Below are 6,770 nucleotides of genomic sequence, written 5' to 3' on the forward strand. Positions count from 1 at the left end.
CTCTATGTTTTTAATTTGTCTCTATGTGTCCTATACTTCCATAAACAATTTAAATTTTTTTCTTAAGTAAATAAAGGGTTTCTATAGCAATGGTGTGGGACCAGAGCTAGAATTATTAAAATGTGTTTAGCTTTCAAATTACATAGCATACAACATGCAATAGAAAATTGACAGTATTTTATATATATTTCAGATTATGATTTCTAAGCCATAATTCTTTTTCATCCTTTATATTGGAATGATTGACTAAAACAAGTTTTGGCCATTCTCCAAGTGATCAACGGAAAGTTTTGTGAGGATGGCCCCTTCTTTTCATGGTCTGCCAGAAGTCCTGTGGTGAACGCAGGCTGGAGCCATGGGACTGTCACTTCATTCTTACATGATATCCCCAAGAACAATACAGATCTCCACTTCCACAATGAGGAGGCAGAATGACAGTTCTGTGGTCAAGTTCATCCTCTTGCACTTTTCTAACATTCCTGAACTTCAAGCACACATGTTTGGGGCTTTCCTGGTTATTTATCTGGTGACTATGATGGGAAATTCCCTCATTATCTCTGTCATTGTCCCTGACAAGAGCCTTCACATCCCCATGTACCTGTTCCTGCAGAACTTGTCTGTTGTGGAAGCGAGCTTCAGCACAACCATCACACTTGAAATGCTGGTGGTCGTCTCCACTGAAGAAATGACCATTTCCTTTGGATGCTGTTTTGCACAGATATATTTCATCATTCTTTTTGGTGGGACTAAATGCTTTCTCCTGGGGGTGATGGCTTATGATTGATTTGCTGCAATCTGCCATCCTCTGTCCTACCCAGTGGTGATGAACCAAAGGGTTTTTATGAAATTAGTGATGCTGTCTTGGGTCTCATGGATCATGGTGGCTACTGGGTGTTTAGTTTTCCCTTTTGTGGCTCCAAAGACATTAATCATCTCTTCTGTGAGACACCCCCAGTACTGGAACTTGTGTGTGCAGACACCTTCCTGTTTGAAATCTACACCTTTACAGGTACCATTGATGTCACATGTCATCCACTACCAGAAGGCAGAAGGCCTTTTCCACATGTGCCTCTCATCTCACATGTCACCTTCTTCTATGGCACAGCCAGTATGACTTATTTACAGCCCACATCCAGGTATTCACCTGACACCAAGAAACTGATGTCACTGGCTTACTCACTGCTGACCCATTGCTTAATCCACTTATCTACAGCTTGAGAAACAATGAAATGAAAGGAGCTGTCATGAAATTATGGTGAAGAAAAATGACTCCACACAGTTTGATGTGTTGAGAAGCATGATATTTGAATGCCATGCAATTGAACTCTGTATGAATTCAGAAAATGGTGAAAACAGAACAGATTTCTTGGTAAGAATACGTTTTATTTCTTGATATCTCCATATTTGGGAATATATACTATTGCACTCTTTTAATGCTGCATTCCATTGTGTTTAAGAGGAGTATAAGCTTCAAAACATGATACAATAGATTATTGATCCACTTCTCTACTATTGACATACAGGTCATGTAGAATGTTGTCAATAAGATGGTGCTTTGATAAACATGTAGTTCCATATGAAGATATGCTTGTTGATTTTAATTGTTCTGTGACAGATTTCTCAAATAATGACTTATGGGATAAGTCCTAGTGTGTCTAATATATTTTAATACTTATTATGAGATGATGTGATCCAAGCTTTCAGATGGTACTCATGGAACCATCTAGAGTTCAATGTGAGCCTGGGCTACATAGTGAATTCAAGGGCAGTTTGATATTCATAATGAGAGCTGTTTCTAGAATATAAAAGATAAGGATGTTTCTTGATTATAGATAATATGTTAATATGGGCAAGGCCCTGGGTTCAATCCCTAGTATCACAAAACAAAAGATAAAGGACAGACAAAAATAAAACTACAAATAATGCCATTTCAGAATTGCTGTTCAACTGTGTTTGCTTACTACAGAGTGACCTAGAGTCACAGATTTTCATTCCTGATTAGAGCTTTGAGAGACCAACAGAGTGAATTTACTTCCTGAGAGAATTTTTGCTCCGATGAAAGAGAGAAAAAATAGAGAGCGTTTAGGATGACAGTAAGGAACGACACACTACTGAAGGTCAGCCACTGTGACTGGGAAGTCCTGTTACTGCTCTTCTGCCTGCAGTGACAGTTTTCTTTCTGAAATACTAAAAATGCTCTGGCCAGCTGAGGAAAGACAATTCCTTGACCTTATGGGTTGTCAGTGTGCTGAGCAACATGGCAAGACATTGTGTGTGAAGAAAAGGAAAAAAAAAATCATGACAGCATTATTGTTACAATAAGCATAATAATAAAAATGTACCAAAGTTTGGAACTCCTTTATGCCAGGTATTGTTTCAAGATCCTTTTTTCCTGAATGTATATTTTGTTGAATGTTTGTGCATTTCATACAAAACATCTTAATCATATATATGCCCCCCTCCCAAAACCCCCCTCTGGATTTCATGCATTCTGTCATATATGTTAAGGCCTACTGAGTCCATTGTGAATACCCAGATGTCCATCCTGTGGGTTCATCCACTGGAGTCTAGTCAGCCTATCTAGAGTAACTCCCTTAAAAAAGATCAACTCTCACCAGAAGTATTCAGCTGCCAATAGCTTCTTGGCTCAGGTTGGGGCCTCCTGCACATTTCTCCAGTTCTGTGCTGGGTTTTTGTCTGATTGAATTTGCATGGATCTTGTGCATGTGGCCACCATTGCTGTAAATTGATATAAGCAGGTTCCTAGAAGCCTGGAAGACTCTGTTTCCTTATGCTCATGCACCAACCCTGGCTTTTGTAGTCTTTCCACCCCCTCTTCTGAAATGGTCCCTGAGCCATGGATGGAAAAGCTGAGGTAGTCTAGGCTCCACTAGCTGATAAGTGGTTGAAGAGCCCATCATACAAACGTGTGGGCAGGATGAGGACAGCTGCCAGGTCTGGCTCACAGTCTGTGACCTCAGGACTAATCTAGGTGACCACTTTTCTTTTTTAACTTTTAAAAAACTTTATTAAGAATTTCATATATGCATATAAGGTGTTTTGATCAAATCCAAGCCCACTCTCTCCCCTCCAATACCTCCCATATTACCCCATCACTTTTTTTCTTTCTTTTAATGGGTCTTTTTGCTACTCTAACAATACCCTCTCTGAAGAGGTAACCCTAAAATCTTTTAGTTATTAGATAAGAACTCCCAAATACTTTTGACATTTTTGGCCTTTGGAATAGAGTATGTTGCTAAGAGGCCCAAGGACATTTTGACTTTTAGCCAAGAACCTGGCTACTTACCTTTGGGGTCTTTTTACCCTAAATGCCTAGCCAATTCCTACTTCTTATTCTTATCACTCCATCCTCTGAAGAGGTTACCCAGCTTGCCGATAGGGAATAGGGACACAGACCACTCTGCATGCTGAACAGGGATACAGGATGAGGAAATTGGAGTACCCCTTCAGTGGGTCTATCTAAAAGACTCCTAAATTGCATAACTCTTATCTGTAGGGAGAAAAGAAAGGGGATATGAAGGAAAAGTAAAGGCAAGAGTAGTTAGCATTACAAGTTCTAGACAGAGAACTAGAAAAAAGTCAGAACAGGGCAAATTTCAAATGTTCATATCAGAGTCCCTTGGGATTTCTTGATGAGAGCTCCCAAAAGCATCCCTCTGTTGGGTTCCTCCTCATTTTTCTTTTGTCTGCCAAGGCTGGACTCTAGAGTGATGGACTCAAGATTTGTTTTCATGCACTTTGATAGCTGTTGGAGTAGCTAGAATCAGTGTCAGTTCCCTCTCAAAGACCTCTAGATAGGGGGAGAAAACAACTTTAGCCATCATTTTAGAACAATAGTGGGTTGTCTCCCTTAGCTACAGGTGGGCACTACAGTATTGTAGACCACGATTTGAAGTCTTATATCTGAGCAGCACTTTCTGCTTAGAAATAAAGTCATCAATGAGAAATAATTGACTAAATAACATTTTATATGGACTTAAGCCTAATGTCTGGGAAGTGTAATCCCTTGAAATCTTAAAGAAATGCTGATCACTTTACTCTTTGGTTATACTTTCCTCTGGGCATTTAAGACCATACAGTTGGTCCAAATAAACCAATTTATCTTTACTCTTCAGGTTGTTGGATCTGTTCCTCGGGGGTCACATGGGCTTGGGAGGCCCCTTGCTCCTTACATTTACCAGTTCCATCTATATGGAAATAAGTCAAAGGTCCTGCTCGACCATGTCTGGCTTCATGTGGAAGCATGAATGAGATGTTTCCTCTGAGTTGACCCTCCAGTTTGTAGACTGCACACTGGTTCAAGTCCATCTCTATCGCCTCCCTGAACATGAGGAAGGTGAGTCACCACTGTTGCAGGACATTTTGAGAGATACTCCATAGTCCCCTGAAACTTAGTCGACCTTGGAGGGCAAGGAGCAAAAACTGTCCTTTAAGTCCCTCTGACCAGGTTAGTATAGACCTCAAAGTATGGCTTTAAACATCCAAGAAGGTTAGTTCTACCAGTCTGGTACTTTTAATAACCATGTGCTATGTAGATAAAGCTGGAGGAAAAACCAAACATTTTCAGATAAACCTTGATTAGACAAAAATATATTTTGTTCCTTAAACTAGTTGAGTAAACTATGACCTTAGAATTTTTAAGATTATGTGTATATTTTGTCTCATCCTTTATATATCATAACAAACCTACACAGACCTTCATCTCTTGCTTAGACTTTCTCATTTTTTCTATTTTGGAAACTATCTACATTCTCATATCCTTTTAACATCTTTTACATTCTCATTTTCTTTTTTAATAATTATGAGACACAATAACATTAACAAATTTTCCATCTGTTGTGAGAATTCTTTTCCTGGGGATACGAAGCAATGCTTATCCTCTTTTAAAGTTGTAGTGTCAAACCAATGTTTGATTAAAGTTTTCCTGGGGAACCAATGAATTTACTGAGCTTACTTACAGAGATGACTGAGGGGTTACTAAGGTATATGAGTGACCTGGGGGTGTGCACACTGGAAAGCCTTTAACCAGCATGGATCAAGCCTTCTCTTCCTAGCCTTTCCCAGATTATATACTTCAGTCCTCCCCAAATCCAGAAGACCATGTGTGATTAGGACCAAATTACATACAGTTGGCTGGGAAGAGTGGCTGGATAACATGTTGATTTTGAATGATTTCCAGTTTTTCGGAGGAATAAAAATAGAAATAGAAAAATAAAAATAGAGATGGGGATCTAAATACCATCTAACTATATTATATGAAAATCTCAAAAATTCAATAAAAAGTCTGGTTCACATATCAGGATTTAGAAAGCACTTTGTTCACATGACATTGGATGCTAAAGCCATAGACACAAAATTTCTATTATCTAAAGCATTTTCAAGGTAATCATCTCCAGTGTCCCCAGGACTCTCATTAAAGTCTTCATGGTTCTCATCTCCACCCTTAGGAATGCAGAAGATACCACCCTACATTTTAAGACACTCTAACTACAGAGGAGACTCATCAAAGACATTCACATGGGAAAACAGCTTTAACACTATCCCTTAATTATTGGATGTATGAAATCACAGAAAGAACTGGGATCACCACCCCTGACATGAGTGACTAAATTTTCCTGAAAGTTATATACTTCATGTTTTGGGAAGGGTGAGATTGAGACAGGGTCTCTCTGTAGCCCCAGTTGGCCTGGACCTCACTATGTAGATGAGGCTGGCCTCAATCTCACAGAGATCCCCCTGCATCTGTCTCCCAAATAGTTATTGATTTTAAGAAACTGGTAGGTGATTCTTCTCCTTTAAAAGGTAGGAGTGTGTGTTTTATTTTCATTCCTTACAGTGAGCATAAGCTTGTCTTTTAATAAATGCTTATGGTTGTTTATTGCTTGGTAGAAGATACTGGAGAAAATATGAGTACAGATAGCCTAAAATTAAGAAATTTTCCACTTTCTTATTCCAGGTAGAGGTGAATCCAAGGAAACAATTGCACAGGGGAAGCTTTGGAGGACTGAAGGAAGAGACAGGATGAAAAAAAAATGTGGTATGGGTAAAGTCCAGGGAAAACAAATAGGATGCAATGTTATAAGCATCTTGTTCTCCAGTGGGGTTGGGGGATGGAGGGAATGACATCACTCTGACATTGGTCCATCACTGCTGCATTTGAATTGACTGAGGAATTTGCCATCACATACTTGAAGAAAACATTTTTTAAATGATTGTAAGGTCATCAGTCTGAGTCACTGATCAAGTCTGTACAGACTACACATATCCTGATAACTTGGTATTTCTCTCCTTGGAAACACCAAGAACTTGTGGTCAGTATGAGTGAAAATTGTTTTCCAAATCCTCCTAACAATTCTGATATGATCTTAGTAGAAGACAACTTATGTGGATCAGGTGTGATTTTATGCTTCAGCAAGTAAGTGTAGCGTCTAGAATGTAAAAATGACTTCTAAGCTCTAAGCAACCACTTTTGGAGGTTTGAGTTTCTGCTATCTTGTTTGTTCTCTATTTATAAATTCAACTAACCAAGAATAAGCAAAGCATCTATACATTCATTCACACTGCTAATTGTGAAAGTTCCTAAAATCTATCCAGAGAACTGCCAACTAGCTAAATAAAATAAATACTAAGTATATAAAATACCGATTCCATTTAAACCTGCATTAGAAATGAATTAGCAAGTGCATATAAGTAATAATCAAGAAAGGATTTCTGGAGAATATGGGATTTTTTTTCCTACAACCACTACA

At 38.7% G+C, this 6,770-nt stretch overlaps 1 pseudogene; it reads left to right on the forward strand.

The window, feature by feature from the left end:
• Nucleotides 1–418: 418 nt before the first annotated feature.
• On the forward strand, nucleotides 419–1,292 carry LOC103745855 (annotated as a pseudogene).
• The last annotated feature ends 5,478 nt before the right edge of the window (nucleotides 1,293–6,770 follow it).

This window comes from Nannospalax galili, unplaced genomic scaffold (genome assembly GCF_000622305.1).
Source record: "Nannospalax galili isolate Female #2095 unplaced genomic scaffold, S.galili_v1.0 scaffold1544, whole genome shotgun sequence".
NCBI lineage: Eukaryota > Metazoa > Chordata > Mammalia > Rodentia > Spalacidae > Nannospalax > Nannospalax galili.